The sequence below is a fragment of the Phytophthora infestans genome, genomic scaffold (genome assembly GCF_000142945.1).
Source record: "Phytophthora infestans T30-4 supercont1.31 genomic scaffold, whole genome shotgun sequence".
Taxonomy (NCBI): Eukaryota; Oomycota; class Peronosporomycetes; order Peronosporales; family Peronosporaceae; genus Phytophthora; species Phytophthora infestans.
In genome coordinates, this window is record NW_003303728.1 from 1,750,895 (window position 1) to 1,772,697 (window position 21,803).

Sequence of the window (21,803 nt, forward strand, 5' to 3'; positions counted from 1 at the left end):
GATTCCCGCGGTACCTCGTCTAAGGCGATATATTCCCTGCAAAACTGTTGGCTGTTTACACCGTTCACTCTAATTACCGACATTCCTATATCAAAAAGCACACCTACCCAATCTCAAGAAAGGGGTGTTAGCCAATGAAACCACAGAAATCCGAGATCAGGATAATCGGGCACACGTGCAGAAACGCTGATATACCGGCCTGGGATGTTGAGTTCCTGCTCGTGCATTCGCGCTTTAGTGACGTCACAAATGTGGGAAATTTTTGAAGATTTTTCAATTCTAACTGGATCTCAGCGATTACTTTATGATAGTATGCTTGGTTAGAAATATGAACGAGTTGTTTTTAAGCTTAATTTTAAAAAGAAGGTGCTCCAACTTCAGCACCATTATTAGTCACGGCATGACTAATTAGAGTGAACGGTGTAAAATCTCTGGCCCATTTGCCATCGCTCACTTCGCAAGATCAGCAGGGACATAAGGAGCGACGCTGCTAGCTAAGGGTAGAATGCGTGAGGACAGATGAGTCAGCAAGGGCATCGCTTTCGCAATTAATGATCCTAATCGTGTGTTCGTCGTGACAGACGTTAGTGTGCGCTGGACTGCCTGCTGAAGGCAACGTTAGCTGCTAGACACCTTGCAGCGGCCCCCGATTATTGCATGCGATAGTGAAGGTATGAACACCTAACATGTCCAGTTTGCTGATGCTGGTCAAGGCCTGTGTATCGAGCCGATGAATGCGACGAAGTCTTCACGCTTGTCGCATAACGACATCCGCTGTCGTGAATCAAACATGCTCGTAGTTTTTACGAGCTTGCTGCTGAAATGGCGAACAAGAATGCCTGCAGCTACACTGATGTGGTGGAACAAGCATACCCGCAGTTGAGCAATTTGGACATAAAAGCCCGGGGCTGTTATCGTTTCAAAGGTCAAAGCTCCTGGAACGCAGTGTCTTGCTTGGCACAGCTAAGTTGGCAGCATAATACCTACTGGGCATGCACCTGTTTTACAGAAGGATCGGTATCCCTCCGCAAACTTTAAAATCATAAAAACAACGAGGTGGAGCGCTGTGATTTTTTTTGGAAAGGTGATTTTTTTTCAGAGCGGAGGTAGTAGTCCCCACGTTGTATTAAGTTCCTGTCTCCTAAGAGCCGCTTAATTGCAATGTGTATCGCTCCATTGATGTCCTTGGAGTATCCTGAGGCAAGAAGTTTCATCGTCGGAACGACGGTGCCGACTGACATGCGTATCTTCATCCCCTTTGCTGCTACCAGAAACTTCATCTTAAAACAAACTCCCTGTCTGAAGCACAATGACCAATTTCTCCCCAGCTCCTGGCTCGATAATCCATTTCTTCACCCACGTCTTGCAATCGACCGTGACAATACCTGTACCATGAAACTTCCAAGCACCAACTTTTTTCTGCTTGAACTGGGTGAGTTCATAGCAAAAGACGAGCGCAAGATCCCAGTTATGCCACTTTGGCTTTCGCTGACCATCTCGCCCTGCACGCCCTGTATACTCAGCATTTAAACCCTCAACGATCTTCTCCATCGCACCGCTGTCTAGTTTTTTCTTCCAATGTTTGCATTCGCAAACGAACAGTGGATTGTCACTCCCAGGAACCATCACGTAACAATCCAATCTCTTGCTGTCCTTAGCGCGAAAAAGATGGCCGAATTTGCAGTCACCATCACCAGCACCGCAGGCGCCAAGAATATAATCCGGCCATCTCGCATTAGGTGGTGCCACAAACGGGATCATGGTTTCTGCGAACTTCTTCTTCAAACCAGCATATCTTTCCAACAACGCACTGGCTTTAAATTTTGTTGGATTGAATTCGTCCTGAAATTCATCAACCAAAGCAAAGAAGAACTCGTTAAAGGCGATTCCTCGCACACCATTTTTTCTCGACGCACAGAAAAGCGCATGGGCCACCAAGTTCTCGAATTCGCAGTAATTGTTTCTGAGAGCATTTGTATTTCCGTGTGGTTCATTGCCAATTCGTCTGCGAAACTCATCAAAAACACTAGCTGTTGAATACTTCGTCCCGGTGTTGTAGTCGTAGTACGCCGACAACTCCTTTCCACCGAGCACGGCGAGGTACAGCAACACGTCTTCCTCAATGACTGGAAAACGACAGATTGGTATCCAGGGGGTTCCATCCCCTTTTTTTAATCTGCCCCCTGAAACAACCACATCAGTAATTTCTTCATCAACCAAGTTCGCAAAATGCACATGCATGCTCTGAACCCCCACTTTACTCTTTTTCAGAGGAGGTTCACTCCCGTCATCATCACAACTGGTAGCAGAAATCGTGTAATCAGGAAGTTTAACGCTGGCATTGGTGTACGATAGCGCCATTAGCTGCGCATGTCTCCCTGTCTCAGTGTTCATAAAACCTTTGGCATCCTGAGCCTTGACATATACCGCCTTGAACGCTGCGTCTAGCATGTCCGCCAAAGCGAATGTTTCATTTTCCGCAACTTCCTCCAGAGCAAATTGTACCACAGCGTCCACAAAATACCGCGAGAACAGACCACGAGAATTATCAGCAATGTCCTTCACGACGGGATGCAACTTTATCACCTTCTGCCACGATTCTTCCTTCGCAGGATCGCTGAAGGGAATAGACTGGTAAGTTGGAAAACTCGAGACAACGGTCATCCACCAATGAGAGCCTGTGCGACTGTGCTGTGACTGACTAACCAAGTTCGATATCTTGGCGTCCGTGCCCATTACAATCACGACCAGACCGCAAGCACGAAAGACATTGCGTTGAACGCCGCTAATTTCATCATGTTCGGAATTTCCCCGCTTGGCGTCATTTCATCCAAAATGAAGAACGGCAACACTTTCCGATTGTTCATTTTAGTGCGCGCATCAATGACATCTTTCAGACCACACTTGGCAACTTCAAACGTTTCGTTTTCAACGCGGATCATCTGTGCGCCAACATCTGCACGGGAATAATACCTCAACAGTTCGATAATGAATCCATACGTCCATAGTTCCTGCGTGGTGTAAAATGATGAAGCGCAGTTCAATATCTCTGCTTTTGGTAGCTGCTCCAGCCCGTCCTTCTTCACAACAGATTCGAAGGCAGTCGCGATAGATGAAAAGTTCCAATATACGCGTTGCATTTCTTCCCCCGCAGAAAGAAGAGGCCAATAAAACCACGGCCGTGGATATTTGCGTCCTTCGCCTCCCAATGAAAACGCCAGTTGCGACTTCCCCATTCCAGACGACCCTTCCACGCAAATGAAAGGCTTCGGATGAGACCCTTCCTCGTAAATGGTGTCGATTTTGTCGAGAATAGCACCACAGCAACTGTGGCACTTGATTTGGATCTCTTGACCAAAGCGTTGGTAATACGCCAGCTCGGCCATGAGCATTTCATCTTTTCTCTCCCTCACCTCAACGGTAGTTGTAATTCCTGGAACCACCACCAGCACGTTCACAGGGCCCCTCCCTTCTACTTCATCGTCTTCATCCACTCCACCGACATTCACATCCGACAAACCCACACGTCGTAGCTTCGCTCGCGCCGCTCCCAGCAGCTTTAGACCAGTCGTATCAATCACATCATTTTTCACTTCGTCTTCAGTCAGCCACGGACCGCGACCCTCGTTCTTCTTCGCCAGGAAGAGCTTCAGCTCATCGGCAGGAAACTGGTACAATTTCTTTTCCATGATTGCCTCTTTTAAGTACCCCACCGACTTGTTCTCGTCAATGTCCACAGGGAACGCGCTCCCAGCCACACCAACTACGGCACAGTACAAAGTAACCATAGTTCCTCGGATTTTGGAATGATGGAGGATTTATGTTCGTATTTAAGCGGAAACGAAAGGGTGACATGTGTATTTAAATACGCTGGATATAAACTCCAGAGAACTTCTAATTTTATATAATTATCTGGATTATAAATTAAACTTATCTGTGCTGAAGAATTGTTCACGAAGTCATGTCTTGGAAGGTGTGACGGGGTCACACAGCACCTTGCGCTAGAGGAAGTTAGCTTTCGAGAGTATACAAACTCTCAGTGAACGGCAGTTCACAGGTCCCCCTTTTATCGAAAAAGGAGCGAAGTGACCTATTTAAGGTAGAATGTAAACTGAGTATATTTATAGGTAGATAAAGCTTGGGTTTAATACAAACTATAAGTCACCTATAGCAAAGCAATGTCATCAGCCAATGGTTGGCTTTGGACGACCTTCGTACCTTGTACCAAATATCCCGGAGTGTGACGTGTCACACTTCCTGTAACTACGGGTACACTTAGGGCTACGTACTTCGTTGCATCCTCCCTCACTTAGGTTCGGTTTACCGACCCACCAGAATGAAAAAGTGTTTCACAAACTTTCATTCTCAAAGTCGAAAACCATCGACTTGGCCGCGCGAGCGCGGCGGAGGCTCACTTCACAGTTAGAGCCTCGAGCAGCGGTCTGTGCGCTCTTCTTCTAGGTCTCCACTTCGACTGTTTACCATGCCCCGTGGCACTGCAAAGAGCGGTGCGAAGACACGCTCCAAGGCTGCTGCCGGAAAGGCGCAAGCCAAGAGCACGAAGCCTCACGGTAAAGGCTCGACACTTCAGGAGGCTACTCAGGTGGCCTCCAAGGCGACCGGCTCATCGGGTGGTGCGGCTGTGGGCAAGCGAGCAAGCAAGCGCCGCAGCCCGTCGCCCTCTGCCTCTCCAGACAATCGTCCGAACCCTCGGTTCGTTGAGAGTGAGTTCGACTCTGCCAGTGAGGACGAAGCCGAGTCCGGGAGCACGCACGACGCTCCTGTGGGCTCTGCGGGAGGGCACAGCCCAGTGCCCAGCGAGCACAAGGAGACAGCGTGCAATCGCTCGCTAGTGATCACAGTGATCACAGCCCCAGGACGTCTGTGCGCTCTGAGAGTCCGGCCGTCAAGGCTAAGGGCACTCCCAAAGCTGGCGGCGATGAGGAAGGGAAACCTCGCAAACGTATCTCGCTTGCCGAGGGTCTTGCGCGTGCTAAGGCCTCTAAAGCCGATGGCGCCCTCTAAGAAGCGTACAGCTTCTAAGTCTCCACTCCGCGAGGAGAAGGAGACTCGGCACTCCCATCGGGGCCTCTTCGACTCCTCGGATGAAGAGGACGAGAAGGGGGAGCAAGAGGAGGAGGAAGGTGCTATCCCTGAGCCCCGGGAGATCACGAGTAACCTCGACCAGCAGCAGGAGGACTTTCAAGCTGCCCAGCGTGTGCGTGGGGGCTCGGTGGTGGCACCCGTCAGTCAGGGAGCTGCCATCAACTCAAGAGGGTATTGACCTCCCGAGGAGAGCTCTGGAACTGACCTCTTCCTAGAGCTTCTCGTTGCTCCTCGTGGCCTTGTGGGCGGCCACACCTCTAGGGGTGTTTACGAGCGTACCCTTGTTCAGAAGGAACTGTTGTTTGCTGACAACTTGGAGGCGTCTCGGTGTGTGCTTCTCGTGCCACACCGCATCCCTCTTAAGGACTTCACTACGTGCCGTAAGAAGCCCGAGAACCGAGGTGGTCTCTATCCTCTTTGGGGATACCCTTGGGTTCTGCCCGAGAACTGTCCCAGCTGCAGTTCTTGTGAGGACATGTTCTGGGCTTGGGTAGAGTCTCTCAAGTACTCCCCCACGGAGTTACGGGAACTCCATGAAGATCAGCTGCTGTCCCGCATCCTGGACCAGCGTGATCTTCGTGTTCAGTTTGCCCACATGGTCAGCAAGCGCATGCTGCCAAGGGGCATCCTGAAGCGCGCGGCTTCTAGCGCTCATGATGAGCGCGGGTACGGAGTGTCTTCAACGTCCGTACCCCGTTCGGCAAGAAGCCCCGGACTACTTATGAAGCTGCCGCCGCTTCTGTTTCTCAGATTGCGACAGCCTTCGGGCAGTCAATCAGAAGCCGTTCAATCGGCTCCCATGAGTTCTTGGAGTGGGTATAACCCCTCCACTTCACGAGGAGCTGTCGCTTACCGCGACGCCGTTGCTCCTGGAGGATCCGCTCCACGTCGTAGTGGGCTTTTATATTCCGGTCAAGCAGGGGCGGTGGTGCCCTCGTACGAGTACGAGTACTCGGCGCCTCCCGAACGCTACTTTCGTCCGGGTGCTCCTCCTGCGGGTCCGACACAGGGACTTGAGGTTGACCGCCTTCGTCAACGCGTCGTCGTGCTTGAGATTGCATTTGGCCTTGGGACTGGCGGGGATACTGCCGCCCAGGCTGGGAATCAGGGTGAGCTCGCTCGTCTTGCGGGCCGCCTAGACCTGTTGGAGCGTGAGGTCGCGAACCTGCATCTGCGGTTGGATCGCTGGGCCTCTTCGTCCGATCTGGACGAGGCCTTCTGCGTGATCCGACGGATCGAGGCTCTGTTGCCACGTCCGGAGCCGCCTTCGACGCACGCCCAGACGTACGAGTATGGTGCATACCCGACGTACTCAGCGTACTCGGCGTATGGCTCCGGGGTCCGTTCGTACGTAGCCCCTCCGGCGTACGGTCTTGACCGCAGCCTTGCCGTTCCGACCGAGGCTTGGGTGCCTGCTCCGACGCCCTCATCGACATCTGTGACCGGCCCTCCCTTCGAGGAGCTGGGCCAAGGTGGGTCTGCGAGTCAGCAACCCCCTGCGGATCAAAGTACATCTGATGACGTCCAACATAGAACGTCGGGTGCGTCGTCATTGACTTAGGCAAGTCGATGGTGTACGACGCACCATGTCTGGCCAGGCCTGCAAATGGTCCGATGAAGCGGTGCTTCAGCTTGTTGCTGCCGACAGAGCTGACAGTGTCAAGAGGTAGGTTCCTCGTGTCTAATAGCATTAAATCCACCACTTTAAATACACTTAAGTTTCCTCTTCCATGTTTGTCAGAGTACTCCTTTTGTCTATCCTGGGCCGCTGCCATGGCATCGTGGACCCTGCTGACAACGCTCAGCTTGGTATCCATATAGGATTCCACTTGTTTCCGCAGCGAAACTGGTCTCACATCCGAGACCTGGGAGGAAAGGGCTTTCCGAGCATCTCAGAATAGAGGAGTCAGTGTCTCCTCGAAGAGTGAGAGGAGCTCTGGGGTGACGGAAGCCGTTCAAGTAGAGCGGCGTGAGCCCCGTGGACGCGTGCACCGCGTTGTTGAGCGCAAACTCAACAACTGGAAGCTGCGTCGACCACGTACGTGGCGCTGCCGCGCACACACTGCGCAGAGTGTCCTCGAGCACTCGATTGACGCGCTCCGTCTGGCCGTCTGTCTGCGGATGGTCCGCAGTGGACATCTGCAGACGACTCCCCAGTAAAGGAAACAGCGTTTTCCAAAACGCAGCCGTGAACCGCGGGTCTCGGTCCGAGACAATCGTCTCCGTAAGACCGTGGTAGCGGAACACGCTATCGACGAACAACCTTGCGGTTTGCTCGCCCGTAACAGTGACGGGAACCGGAGCAAGATGTACCATCTTGCTCAGCCGACACGAACACCAAAATTTCGGTGTTGCCGTGTCCGTCGGCGGAAAGCCCAAAGATGAAGTCAAGACTCATCGACTTCCAGCAGTCAGCCGGTACGGGTAGGCTCTGTAGTGGAGCCGAAGAGTGCCCTGCGGGTTTGACCCGCTGACATGTTTTACATGTCTATACGTATCGGGCGACCCACTTGTACATGTGGGTCTACCAGAAGGCATGAGAGACCGACAGAAAGGTCTTCTCGCGGCCTAAGTGGCCGCTGGAGGGCGCGTCGTGCGGCTCCGCGAGTATATCAAATTTCAGATCCTCGTCGTTGGGTACGACCACCCGTGGAGGTTCATTGGGCTCCACCCGGAAATAGAGGAGGCCATCCTTCAACTCATATCGGTGGAGCCGTGAGCGCTGTCGCGACGAGAGCCAGTCGGACTTCGCGCTCGTTCCTGCCGTGAGGAACTTGACGATAGGCGTGACAGCCTTATCGTCCCGATACGCCTTGCGTATCCGATCATATAGATCCCTTGTCATCCGTGTGATGTGGGCTAACTCGTAGTCAGGACGCCGAGGGCGTCCGCAAGCACGTTGAGCTTGCCCGGCTTGTATTCGACACGAAAGTTGTACTCCGCGACGAAGGACAGCCACGTCGCCATCTTTTGGGAGGGGTGAGGCGAGTTAGTCGCCGTCATCAAGGACGCGTGGTCTGTGTAGATCACGAAGGGCCGGGAGCCCAGAAGGTGAACACGAAACTTCACAAGGGCATATTTCATTGCCAGGAGCCCCTTGTCGTGGACAGGGTAGTTCCGTTCGGCGGCTTTGAGCTGCCTGGACTGGAACGAAAAGACTCGTTCATGTCCAGCCGTGTCGGCCTGCAGCAATGCACACCCGATGGCGTAGTCGGAGGCATCGCAGACGACGCTAAGCGGCTTGATCCCAGTGCCAATCGACGTCCTTCTGAAGGAGGCCCGACAAGGGCTAAGCAAAGCCCGCGTACCCCGCGCTGTACTTGTGAAGGTAGTTGGCCAAGCCCAACCACTTTCGAAGATCCTTCTGGGATCGGGGCATTGACCATGCTGCTATGACCTTGGCCTTGTCTGGGTCAGCCCGAACATCACGTTGCTTACAAAGCAACCGAGAACTTTAATCTCTGGTGACGCGAAAACGCACTTGTCGATGTTAGCGTAGAGCTTGTTCGCTCGCATTACGTCCAACACTCGATGGAGGTGCCCCAGATGCACCTCCATGGCCGTCTTGCCTCCCTCGGCACGGCTATGGACGAATATGTCGTCGAAGTACGTCTGTACGAAGGTACACAAAGGGCGGAACAATTGCGTCACCAGGCACGTCGCCGGGGCGTTAGACAAGCCCTGCGGCATGACGAGCCACTCCCAAAGCATGCCGCTTGGAGTGCTTACCGCGGTGAGCGGGATGTCGCTCTCTCGCATCAGGATTTGGTAGTATCCGTCTACCAAATTCAGCGCACTGTACAGTACGCTCCCGGCCATGTTGTTCAACAACACATCCTTTCGTGGGATTGGTGTTTGGGCCGGCACCGTTGCGTTGTTCAGCTTATTATAAGCGTGAACCAGACGCCACTTTTCGTTCGGCTTCCGAACGCAGAAAGTCGGCGTCGAGTGCGGGGATTTCGACTCCCGCACCATGCCTGCCTTCGCTTTCGCGGCGAAGAAGGCATCAATGACCTCGCACTGTTCGCGCGGGAGAGGCCATGGCCTCGTGACACAATACTTTGTGCCGGGCACGAGATCAATCTCGCGCCGTACGCCTCGATCCGGTGGGAGTTGGGTCGGTGGGTGTTTGTTCACCACGTCCTCATACTCCGTCACCAAAGGATACACCGGATCCTTGGGGTTCTTAAGGATATCAGAACCCAAGCGCGTCTGACGCTGCTTATTCAGGTCTTTCAGGACGTTCTCGTCCAAAACAGTAGAGGAGTTCAGCTCCTCCCGAGTGGTCTCAGGTCTCATGAGCACCATCTCGGCAACCTTTCCAGCCTTGGGGTTGGCCAGGAAAGACTCGACCGTCATTTCCTCGAGGTTCAGTATTTCTGCAACCTCTGGCAACGGCTCCAAGTGGACACCAGATGCCTTGACGGGTTAGCCGGTCTCGCCATCGAAGATGTGATAACACTCTTCCACCGGCCTTGTCGGAGGAGCCCAGGCCCTGGGCTCCGAGTCGCTTAAAGCGACGTCGATCTGAACGAAGTTCAGATCCAACTTTCGTCGGCGACGACGCCGCCGCCGACGGCGACTGTGGCGTGGAGCTCTGTTACCCACGTCTGGGGATGTCGGAGCGCCGACATCCGAGGCACTCGTGGCCTCGTGGTGGGTGCTGTGGTACCCGCACAGGAAGCGTGTTCGACACCTTCCTCTTCAGTTAAGGTCTGGGCGACCGCGTGTGGCACTATGTTTCCCACACAGGAAGCGTTTCCGACGTCTTCCTCTTCAGTTAAGGTCTGGGCGACCGTGTGAGGAACTCTGTTACCCACTCTGAACACGTTGTTGTCTGTGTTCGTGACAGCTGCAGCTGTCTGCGGAACTAAGTTACCCGCTGGTGGACCTAAGTTACCCACTTGGCCAGCGCCTCCTCTGAGCGCTGCCACCATCAAAGCATCCTCGGAGTCGTCATATACGTCGACGACCCCCCAACATCTGCCGAATGCTTTGGTACCCTGGCAACCCTTGCGGGTGCCCCGGGTCCTGACAGAGGTGGGAACATGACTCACCAATGCTCTGTCGGACTGTGCAGGGCGGCTGGCACCGATTGCCTTGCCTCGCCAGTCGATCCAGGGCTCGTGCTTCTCAAGCCAGGGCATGCCCAGGATCATATCATATGGATCCATGTCGAGAACAGTGAATGTTCGAGGCTGTCAAAGTCTTCAAACTTGACGGCCAGATCCACTTGGACGTTGATGACAGTGACGACCTTCCCGTCGGCCAGTCCCACTGACACCGTCATGTTGCTCTTGCTTTCTCTCAAAGCATCAGACAACTTGTTGCTATTACGAGCAACTGTCTGGCGGCGTGCGAAATTCTTCGACGCCCCAGAATCGATCAAGATTCTAAAGGGATGATCGTATCCCTGTACACAACCGTGTACTACGAGCAACCCGCCGCTGCTCTTCGCCGATTCGAGAGTGCGAAGATTCTCAGGGGCTAGGTCCCCATGGTACGCGCCACCCGCGCACCCATCACGAAGACTTAGTTCTTCCCCAGTAGGGCGCCCCGTCTCTACTGGCTCCCGGCGTTCCCCTGTACCCGGAATCCTGGCTTCTGCCAGCGACCCTTGAGGACGGGCTTGGAAAAAGACCGTCTGCGGAGTCTTTCCGCGGGACAGTCGCGCTTGAAGTGGCCCATCTTCCCGCAGCCTAAGCAGCGGATGTCACGCTGCTCGGCGGACCCGACTTCCATGGGAACTGATCCGTTGGGGCTCGTTCGACCAGGAGTCGACAAGGAACTCCCAGGCCACGCTGAGGCCGGCGTACGCGCCTGACGATGACTGTACTCTTCTTGAAGAGCCACTTGAATCGCCTCTTCAAGGGTGTTTGGCTGCACCCGGAACAGCTAAGTGCGTGCGGAGCCCACTCGAAGGCCGTCCATGAACACAGTCATCTTGATGTGTTCGTTGAGTGGTTTTCCCACTAGGGACGCCGGGAGTTCCTGTATCTCTTGCACGTACTCGTGCAGCTCACGCCTCCCTTGCTTGCACGAGAGGAAGCGCGAGCGCTGGCGGTACTCGTAGCTCGCCGGAAGGAACGCGGCTCGGAGCTGCTCACACAGCTGAGCCCAGGATGTGAAACATCCAGGGGATATTGCCTCCCGTGTGTACACCCAACTCTTAGCACGGCCGCTAAGGTTGGAGAGAGCAAAAGCAACACGAACTTGCTCGGTCGAGATCAGAGCCGCGTCCATCGCGAGCTCTACTTCTCGGACCCAGAAGTGAAGGTTCTCGCCTTCCCTTCATACGGCTTAACCTTCAGCCGTATTGGCTTCGGGTGAGGCGGATTTGCCTCCGCCGCCGGAGCCTGCAGGTTCTCCGCACATGCGCGATGAGCCCCTGCTCGTACGTGTCAAACGCATTGACGCGCTCGAGCTGCTCGGCCGGTGTTGACACCACCAGGCTCCGCAGGGCCTCCATCCCGAAGATGCCTGCCATCTTCCGAACCGACTCGAATTGAGAGTCGTTCATATGGGCGAAGTCGTTCCTATCTATGGCAACGAACTTCGGAAAGGTTCAGGTAGTCTACCTGCAGTGGCGTGGATTGACTACTAGTGATACCAAGTGTGACGGGGTCACACAGCACCTTGCGCTAGAGAAAGCTAGCTTCCGAGAGTATACAACTCTCAGCGAACGGCAGTTTACAGGTCCCCTTTTCCTAAAGGGAGCGAAGTGACCAATTTAATGTAGGTTGTAAACTGAGTATATTTATAGGTAGATAAAGCTTGGGTTTAATACAAACTATAAGTCACCTATAGCAAAGCAATGTCATCAGCCAATGGTTGGCTTTGGACGACCTTCGTACCTTGTACCAAATATCCCGGAGTGTGACGTGTCACACTTCCTGTAAATACGGGTACACTTCGGGCTACGTACTTCGTTGCATCCTCCCTCACTTAGGTTCGGTTTACCGACCCACCAGAATGAAAAAGTGTTTCACAAACTTTCATTCTCAAAGTCGAAAACCATCGACTTGGCCGCGCGAGCGCGGCGGAGGCTCACTTCACAGTTAGAGCCTCGAGCAGCGGTCTGTGCGCTCTTCTTCTAGGTCTCCACTTCGACCGTTTACCATGCCCCGTGGTACTGCAAAGAGCGGTGCGAAGACACGCTCCAAGGCTGCTGCCGGAAAGGCGCAAGCCAAGAGCACGAAGCCTCACGGTAAAGGCTCGACACTTCAGGAGGCTACTAAGGTGGCCTCATATGCGATCGGCTCAACTGGTGACGCAGCTATGAGCAAGCGTGCGAGCAAACGCCGCAGTCCGTCACCCTCGGCCTCCCCAAACAACCGTCCGAACCCTCGGTTTGCTGAACGTGAGTTCGACTCTGCCAGTGAGGACGAAGCCGAGTCCGGGAGCACGCACGACGCTCCTGTGGGCTCTGCGGGAGGGCACAGCCCAGTGCCCAGCGAGCACAAGGAGACAGCGTGCAATCGCTCGCTAGTGATCACAGTGATCGCAGCCCCAGGACGTCTGTGCGCTCTGAGAGTCCGGCCGTCAAGGCTAAGGGCACTCCCAAAGCTGGCGGCGATGAGGAAGGGAAACCTCGCAAACGTATCTCGCTTGCCGAGGGTCTTGCGCGTGCTAAGGCCTCTAAAGCCGATGGCGCCCTCTAAGAAGCGTACAGCTTCTAAGTCTCCACTCCGCGAGGAGAAGGAGACTGGGTACTCCAATCGGAACCTCTTCGGCTCCTGATGTCTTGTCGATCTTGAGCCGTCTGGATCTCGGAAGGTATCGATTCAAATATCCCGTCCCATTTGGGGTTGCACGTCTCAGTCAGGAAGACGTCGGGCCGTCCATACTCCCGAACAATTGCCATCGAATCTTGATACGACTTGTACATTCACTGCGGGCTACCCAGGTGCGAAGCCGGTAGTATGATACGCTTGCCAACCTGATTAAGAAAGTGGATAGATCGCCCTCTGCTGCCTCCGTCCCGGTCCGGGTGCACCAATCTGTTCTGGGCCCGGTCATATTTCGATAACTGCACTTCTCCTTCCGCCAGAGCCAAAGTACCTTCGTTGACGAAAGCGTCTTGAGCACCCCTGTATTGATCGGCGCGAAGTGTTTTCTGATTGTCGGCCACCCAGCAAAGCTGTTCTTGCTCACATTTTGCACGCTGATTTACACACCACTGTCGAAATAGACACCAATCTTGGTGGAGAGCGGACTGATCATCCACTTTCTGATGAAGGCGGAACGCGACGTGTTCACGAAGCGACATCGCCTTCATGTTTCGATACTCAGCACCATTCGCGAACTCGTCTGTGTAGGTCCAGCCCTTCTCTATATATGGAAGGAGAAGCGGGTATTGGAGTGGGTCGTAGTCGGCGTGAGTCTCGTACAAACGTAGCAGCCTATGATCGCGTGTTAAGAGTAGAAGATCTCGAGGTTGAGCCAGGTTGCCATCCTCAATGAGAGTCGCAGCCACTTCAGACACAGTGGGGCGGTTTGAGTCCGCGGTCGCGAGGAGTTGTCATGCAGACGGAAGACCAAGTCTACTGGAGCCTACGTGCTGTGTTGACGCACTTGCTGCCCAAAGTGGAGGAACCGTTGCGCTAATTGGTTGTGCTCTGCCATCATTTTATCGATGTCTAGTAGTGCAGCACGATCCAGATCCGCGAATATACCAAGACGTCGCTCCGCGCGACGTTGCATGTCTGGATCCACAATGTAGATCTGCGCAAACTTGGTTGCTTCCCGCGCGCCTGTCCGACGGTCTATGTGGGGGAGGAGAGACCTAGGTAGTGCCCCATATCCCCTTCAATGCGATATGTGTACACCCCGTGTGTACCGGCAGCGCTCTCGTCTTGACGTACGTATTAAAACGATCGGTTTGAGCACGATGCACCAATCGACGTAAACGCAAAGGCTTGGTTATAGGCACGAATTTGACGGCGGAACTCGGGATTTCCGTACAGCTGAAGCAGTTTTGGTGGCGCGGGGTGCAGTGGAGGCAGCTTTACTCTGCCTGCCAGACAGCATGATACCGCAGACTCGCCAGGCCACTTCGAAGCATTGCAGGTCGGACAATCGGTTGTAATCGGGAGCTTGTGTCGACCGTTGACCACGTCGTCGCCTGTTATCATGGACGCATCGAAGTCTGCTAGGGAGATGAGGAGCATGTCCATGACGGACGCATTGGCGTCTAGTACGCACTCGCTCTAGATCTTGTTGGTGCTCCTCTGGTGTCTGCCAATATCGCCGACCCGCTTCCTGTTGACGTTGTACCTCACGTATAGCTTCCCGTTGTTGTTCCGAAAGCTGAGCTCGCTGCTCCGCATGTTCCTGGCGATCTAGCTCGCGTTCAGCCTCCCTCTCCGGTTGGCCCATCCCTGCTCTGTGTGCTGTTTGCTGCTGTCTATTTTGCTCCCGATGTCCCTGAAGCTCTTCTCCACGCAACCGGGCTCTTCGGGCGCGCTTACGGTCGGCGTCTTTCTTCCTCGCACGATCACGCTGCAAAAGTGACATATTAGCTCGTCTTGTGCGAAATCTCTGTGCGTCGCGTGTACGCTCGCGATCTGCCTGAGACAGCGTCCGGTTAGATCTTTTCTCGCGAGCCCGCCGCGCAGCCAAGACTGGGACCTCTTCTAGAGCCGTTGGTTCAGGTACGACCGGCACAGTAAGTAAAGCCACATCCTCAGCTCCAGCTTGATACGCAGCCTCCATGGCATCCTCAAACCGCCGCTGATGTTCCACCGGATCCGACGCTTCTGTCTTCTTCTCCTGTTCAGCTGTTGGTACCGTTCGACCTTCCGAAAACCCTTGTTCTTCTTGGTGCACGCTGAGCGTTCTCAGCTCTTTGTTTAAGTCGTAACATTTTCTTCTTCGCTTATCCTGACGTCGTTTCCTTGCATTATTCTCCTCTTGCGTTGGTGTTGCGTTTATGCATTCGTTCTCGCGCAGTGCCTCCTCAAGCTCCTCGCGGGTCCTCTTCCGCTTAGTCCGAGTCATAATTTTGCGAACACGTAAACGTGACGCGTCAGACAAAGTCTAAGTACACCGCACGTAGTAGTAGGTTTTCATATAGTAGGATGTTGGACATCTGCGTACTACCCGGGATTGCTTGCCCCCATCACGGTTATCTCCGATCACTTATCCCACAGTCACGGGCCGTGAGGCCCGGAGCGGTTTTAGTTTGCACATTGTGCAGTCGAATCTTCAGGGTTGGGCCCCTGGATGGTACTGTAGCTTGAGGTGCGATATCCTTTTGCCAAAAGGCGGCTGTTAATTGCAAAGGCTGATTATTGATAGGCTATTACAGCCCCCATCCCATCTGTCGGCTAAAAGGGGCCAGTTACGGTACCCCTCCTGACCAACTGCACGCACGCAATGTGCGTGCCCATCAATAACCATTATCGACCGGCTCAACTGGTTCGCTGTCGGGTTTGCGGTCAATGGACCAGGTGCCAAATGTGCTCTCGCGCAGAGTGGGCGGTGGGATAAAACCCCAAGAACCCAGAGGGCTCTGGAACTAAATCCCCATAGCACGGCTACCTACTTGCAGGATAAAATCCCGCAAGTTATCAGCTACCCCCTAAGCAGCCCAGGAACCTCGGACTATCTGCGTATGTGTGTCTTGGTAGCTACTAATGTAAACTAACATGCATACACGCAGCGTACCTTGAGTAACGTGACGTTCCGATGCTTCCGTTTTGAAAATGGGGGCAAAATGAAATTTGAACGGTGCTTTTAAGTACGATATGTAGTCCACACACAATGTGTACGGAGCACAATGTCGATTTTAGCCAATTGGGGCCGCCTTCGCTGCGCTCGGCAGCCAGTAGAACGCACGTATTTGCGTTCCTCTTTATAAACCCTACCCTCGGACGGACTGACAGACGCAGACCACACTCCATGAGGGGGGGGTAAGACTAGCCGAGCGCAGCCGCTACGCGGCGGTAAATTAGGTTTAGTTCTACATGTTTTGGCCTTCCCGCCTCCGCTTCGCTTTGGCGGGATAAATATTAAAAATAAACGCTATGCTTAAGAATATTTTTTCTAGTGATCTTGAATAATGATTCTTACTACAACCTCTTTATTATTGTTGATTACCACTGTATCTTCGTCTTTCACACAAACCACCTGCACTTCTAATAACGTTAATACAAATGCTACACAATATGTTTAGTTTATCGTCGTGCTCGATACCACGGGCCGTTTCTGAGCCATGAAACCTAGCTCACATCAACGCAGAAGATAGTAATGGCGTGTTCAGCTTGCACTACTAACACGCTTGTACTGCTGTTTAATCTTGTAAGTAACTAAAGACTGTTCACCTCTCATACCAAAGCTAAACAAAATCAATTTTGTACATTTTAATGCATTTAGCGCTCAATTTGTGCTATTTCAGAAGGATTCATTCGACACTCTAATCTGTGCGAGTAATGAATAAAGCATTTAGATAATGCGTCGCAAGACGCCTTGCTGCTGTTGCTGTTGACGGTAGTGCTTTCTATTAACGATGATTCCAGGGTTATTGGACGTCATTTAGGCTCCAAGTTTATTAGCGCATCATTATGAGGTCTACTTAACGAATTATCATTTTCACCTCTTGTGTTGTGTTGTTCTCTTGCCGCTCCATTTAATATCATATCCTTCGCCCCTGTCGACGACACGTCCGCCAGTTAGGTAGTATTGGATTTTGTTGTCTAAACAGCTCTTAAAAAAAATGGTTTACAGCAATAACACATATGAGTTCATTTTATTCAATCGAAAACTATTTATCTTTATGGATCAAGTGACAACGTTTATTGGCACAGTGTTGTTCTTACGGCCAGCTTCTGCTGTACGTGTACTACTATTTGGCAGCTCAGTCAGTTACCTCACACTCAGATATTTTCTTAACATTTCTACAACAAAATAGCTGTGCTTTTATATATCATTGTAACTTGCAGAAACTATTAAACACATAGTATGACGTATAATAAAGTATGGCCTCAAAACACGCATTCCTACGTGTACACTAAGCACCTTGCAGCATAGGAAGCGTCTTTAGGGGCTGTTTCATTTGAGAATAAGTAGCTCTGTCTGTTTAACACTCAAATATTAAAAGCAACATGCATTATTAAAAAAGTAAATACTTCGTTTAAGATGCCGCCTTTGATAATAGATAGTCTTGTGCAAATCTCCATATGTGCTCTGTGAACCACATCGATGTACTGATGTAAGCTACATAATTCAGCTTTAACCAATTGAAGCCGCCTTTGCTCCGCTCGACAGCCAATGGGAAGGCTAAAACATCTGAGCGTTTCGTATGACGGACGGACGGACGGACACCGTGCTAGCATTGATAGCTTAGGACTAGCCGGCCGCCGTCGCTACGCGACGGAGTGGCATGGTTTGTTGGAGATGAGGTGGCCGCAACTTTTAGTACTTCGGTGTATCGCGTGCTTTTGCTTAGGATCCTGTACTTCCAGGTTGCGTGTGAATTCGTCCACCCCAGTACATCGTGATGTCGTGTGCTTGAACCACTTACCATTCCGTAGTCTCATGCGGTCCCGTACAATATCGTGGTTTGGTACGCTACCGTTACCACGTTCTACAGGTTGAATGTCATGTTCTTCAGTGGCCCGTGCTCTTCCGTGCTGTTCCTGGCATCGTGGTGTCCTCCTCACCCGTGGTGCACGCTGCTTAGTGGTTATGCGCGCTATCTCTTGGGTAAATACTCTTTAATACGGCCTCTTTGTGGCTGCTTACTATTCCCTGTTCTCAAACGCTCACGTGGGTTGCACAGGTTTCGTGATATATAGTATTTCGTGGTCGTTGCCCTTCCATCACTTTAGCCGAAGGGTGCTGTTCCGTGGTTTGGTGCCTCCACGCCCTCCTGTTGTTCCGTCGCCCGTGTATCGTGCTCTCCTGGTGAGGTTCCATCGACCGCGGTATCACCCTATCGTGCAATCGCGGTGTGGTAATGCTGTCTATGGTATTGTGCTCACGTAGAGTTTCTGCGCTGTCTGTGCTATCGTGTTCTACAATGGCATCGTGCTCCACAGTGTGCAGTCGTGGTCACCCCAAGCGCCCACCTCCCCGTTTATTTCGTGGCTGGTCCTCTAATGTAGTACTATCCTCCGTGGCTCGGTAAGCTCAGGTTCAACACTGGTATCGCTATCCACGGCTCGATGATTTCCGTCTATAGCTCCGCGACTGCGTTCTCTCATGGCTTAGTGGCCCATTTCCTGCTATCGTGCTAACTTGTGGTGTCGCGGTTGGTCTGTCGTCCGTGAGATCGTTAGCTACCGTAGTATCGTGTTGTCGGACTCGGTGAGCTCCGGTACTACACTAATATAGTGTTCCAATGCTCGGTGATCTTCCGTTTATGGTCTACCGCGGTTTCATGTTTGGTCGGTCGACTGTGCTCCGTGTTCTATCGTGGTGCTACGGGAGAATTGCTGTCCGTGCACTCTTACTGCTACGTGCTCTACCGTGGATTCGAGCGTGAGTGCTCTTCGGTAGCTGTGCGTTTCAGCATGCTGGGGTGTCTTTATATTTAGTTACCTTCCGTGGCCCGTACGCTCCCGTCATATTCTTGTCCTTCTGTCCTTTTCATGGCTGTATGCTCTTCCGTCTTTCACGCTACGCATACAACTTCGTGGTTTGCGTCGGCTAAGTCTTCTATCATCGTCCATGGCCTTCAGTGCTTCGTGTTGCTCTTCTACCCTATCGTGTACATAGTGTGGCATTGTGTTCCTTCGTATTTCGTGCTCTTGCTTAATCACGTGCCTCCGCGCTACCTTAATCTTAAACGCTGTTCCCATTTTATCTGATGTACGCTACAAATCGTGTTGGAAAGTGCGCACATTCTCTAGGGATCGCACACTACGCGCATATGCAAAGGAAAACGTGCTTTTTTTCGCGGAGACGGAGTGGTGTGTGTGCAACCACTACTGTCATCTGTTAAAAATGTTAATAGTTCTACAAATTAATAATAGCATTATGAAAAGTATTTATCATACGTATACTACTACTACTACAAATAAGTGCAGGCAAAAATATGAAAGATATCTAGAATAGTATTAAACAAAAAGTATTGTAATTAAAAAAAATTACAGAAGTACTACGCAGCTAAAAACAAATTTGTTATAACCAATAAGTGCTAAAGTTCCAATTTAAGCCGAATATGGGCCACCAGGGCCTATAATTTTTTTCAACAGCTCCTACCACGTATGTGCACATTGGCGTCTTCGACTAATGCTAAATAACGCGCACACAGTGCAGCGGGGCTGCCGTAGCTTTAGCGTCAGAGGAAGACGTTCGACTCAAAGAGTCACTAATACTAAGCTCCTTATCCAAAGGACACTTACAGCCCAAGACCAGGGCTCAAAGTTAACACCTTAACTTTTATGCTTCAAAACCAGAAGTGTTTTATTTACTATTATTGCGGCCAAGCCGCCTAGGGGTAAATGTATCTGTTTAGCTATCTAGCATAGTTAAACCTAATCAAATGCATAACGTGTGGCTTTCGGCCAACGTACTGAGAGACCTTGTTAACTCTCCAACCTATGTACTGAGAGTTTGTTAGCTCTCCGGGTACTTCGTACCCCTGTGTGTTCCACACCATGTAACCCCGTTACACTCTTCCCCACTAAGATGAGAACATTCTGTTCTCGAAACTCTCCTCAGCGAGGTCACGTCTTGTTAAGACGGCGGAGGTTACTACACCTCACACCAGCGTTGTACAGCTCCGTGAGCTCACAAACGCCTACGCATCGTTGATGCCCAACTTCTCGTCGTCGGCCCACGGCACAATGTTCCAAGCGCAGCGCGCATCTTGCTCTCAAGCGGTCTCAGACCTACGCTCGCGCTCCGCGCCTACTCCAAGAGTTGCAAACTGCTTAGAGCAATGCTCTTGACTCATTCGAGTCGTCGACAACAGCTCAGCGGTTGAACACTCGCTTCACAAGCGATAGGTCGGTGGTTCGAACCCACCAGGGCACAGCCCTCTCGTTCCATGAACGATTGTTCACGCTTGGACAAGCTTAAAGGCAACACCCTTTTAGCTCAATGGTTGAGCGTTGGCTTTGAGAGCCACAGGTCGGTGGTTCGAACCCACCAGGGCACAGCCCTGTCGTTCCATGAACGATGGTTTACGCTTGGACAAGCTTAAGAGCAATCCGCTTTTAGCTCAGTGGTCGAGCGTTGGCTTTGGAAGCCACAGGTCGGTGGTTCGAACCCACCAGGGCACAGCCCTCTCGTTCCATGAACGATTGTTCACGCTTGGACAAGCTTAAGGGCAACACCCTTTTAGCTCAATGGTTGAGCGTTGGCTTTGAGAGCCACAGGTCGGTGGTTCGAACCCACCAGGGCACAGCCCTCTCGTTCCATGAACGATGGTTTACGCTTGGACAAGCTTAAGAGCAATCCGCTTTTAGCTCAATGGTTGAGCGTTGGCTTTGAGAGCCACAGGTCGGTGGTTCGAACCCACCAGGGCACAGCCCTCTCGTTCCATGAACGATGGTTTACGCTTGGACAAGCTTAAGAGCAATCCGCTTTTAGCTCAGTGGTCGAGCGTTGGCTTTGGAAGCCACAGGTCGGTGGTTCGCACCCACCAGGGCACAGCCCTATCGTTCCATGAACTGTTGTCCTTGAATGGACAAGCTTAAGGGCAACGCCCTTTCATCTCAGTGGTCGAGCGCTGGCTTCGGAAGCCACAGGTCGGTGGTTCAAATTGCAGCGGGGCTGCCGTAGCTTTAGTGTCAGAGGAAGACGTTCGACTCAAAGAGTCACTAATACTAAGTTCCTTCTCCAAAGGACACTTACAGCCCAAGACCAGGGCTCAAAGTTAACACCTTAACTTTTATGCTTCAAAACCAGAAGTGTTTTATTTACTATTATTGCGGCCAAGCCGCCTAGGGGTAAATGTATCTGTTTAACTATCTAGCATAGTTAAACCTAATCAAATGCATAACGTGTGGCTTTCGGCCAACGTACTGAGAGACCTTGTTAACTCTCCAACTTATGTACTGAGAGTTTGTTAGCTCTCCGGGTACTTCGTACCCCTGTGTGTTCCACACCATGTAACCCCGTTACACTCTCCCCCACTAAGATGAGAACATTCTGTTCTCGAAACTCTCCTCAGCGAGGTCACGTCTTGTTAAGTCGGCGGAGGTTACTACACCTCACACCAGCGTTGTACAGCTCCGTGAGCTAACAAACGCCTACGCATCGTTGATGCCCAGCTTCTCGTCATCAGCCCACGGCCCAATGCTCCAAGCGCAGCGCGCATCTGCTGCTCAAGCGGTCTCAGACCTACGCTCGCGCTCCGCGCCTACTCCAAGAGTTGCAAACCGCTTAGAGCAATGCTCTTGACTCATTCGAGTCGTCGACAACAGCTCAGCGGTTGAACACTCGCTTCACAAGCGACAGGTCGGTGGCTCGAACCCACCAGGGCACAACCCTCTCGTTCCATGAACGATTGTTCACGCTTGGACAAGCTTAAGGGCAACACCCTTTTAGCTCAATGGTTGAGCGTTGGCTTTGTGAGCCACAGGTCGGTGGTTCGAACCCACCAGGGCACAGCCCTGTCGTTCCATGAACGATGGTTCACGCTTGGACAAGCTTAAGAGCAATAGGCTCTTAGCTCAGTGGTCGAGCGTTGGCTTTGCCAGTTAAAGGGTCGGTGGTTCGAGCCCACCAGGGCACAGCCCTCTCGT

General features: G+C 52.3%; 1 non-coding gene and 1 pseudogene across 1 annotated transcript; one reads left to right on the top strand and one right to left on the bottom strand.

Annotated features, from left to right (window-relative positions):
- Positions 1-1,281: 1,281 nt before the first annotated feature.
- On the bottom strand, positions 1,282-3,788 carry PITG_12650 (annotated as a pseudogene; the record flags this gene model as incomplete).
- Positions 3,789-21,721: 17,933 nt separating this feature from the next.
- Positions 21,722-21,793, top strand: PITG_27824. Its single transcript has one exon. It is a non-coding gene; the product is annotated as a tRNA-Ala (tRNA).
- Positions 21,794-21,803: the final 10 nt, after the last annotated feature.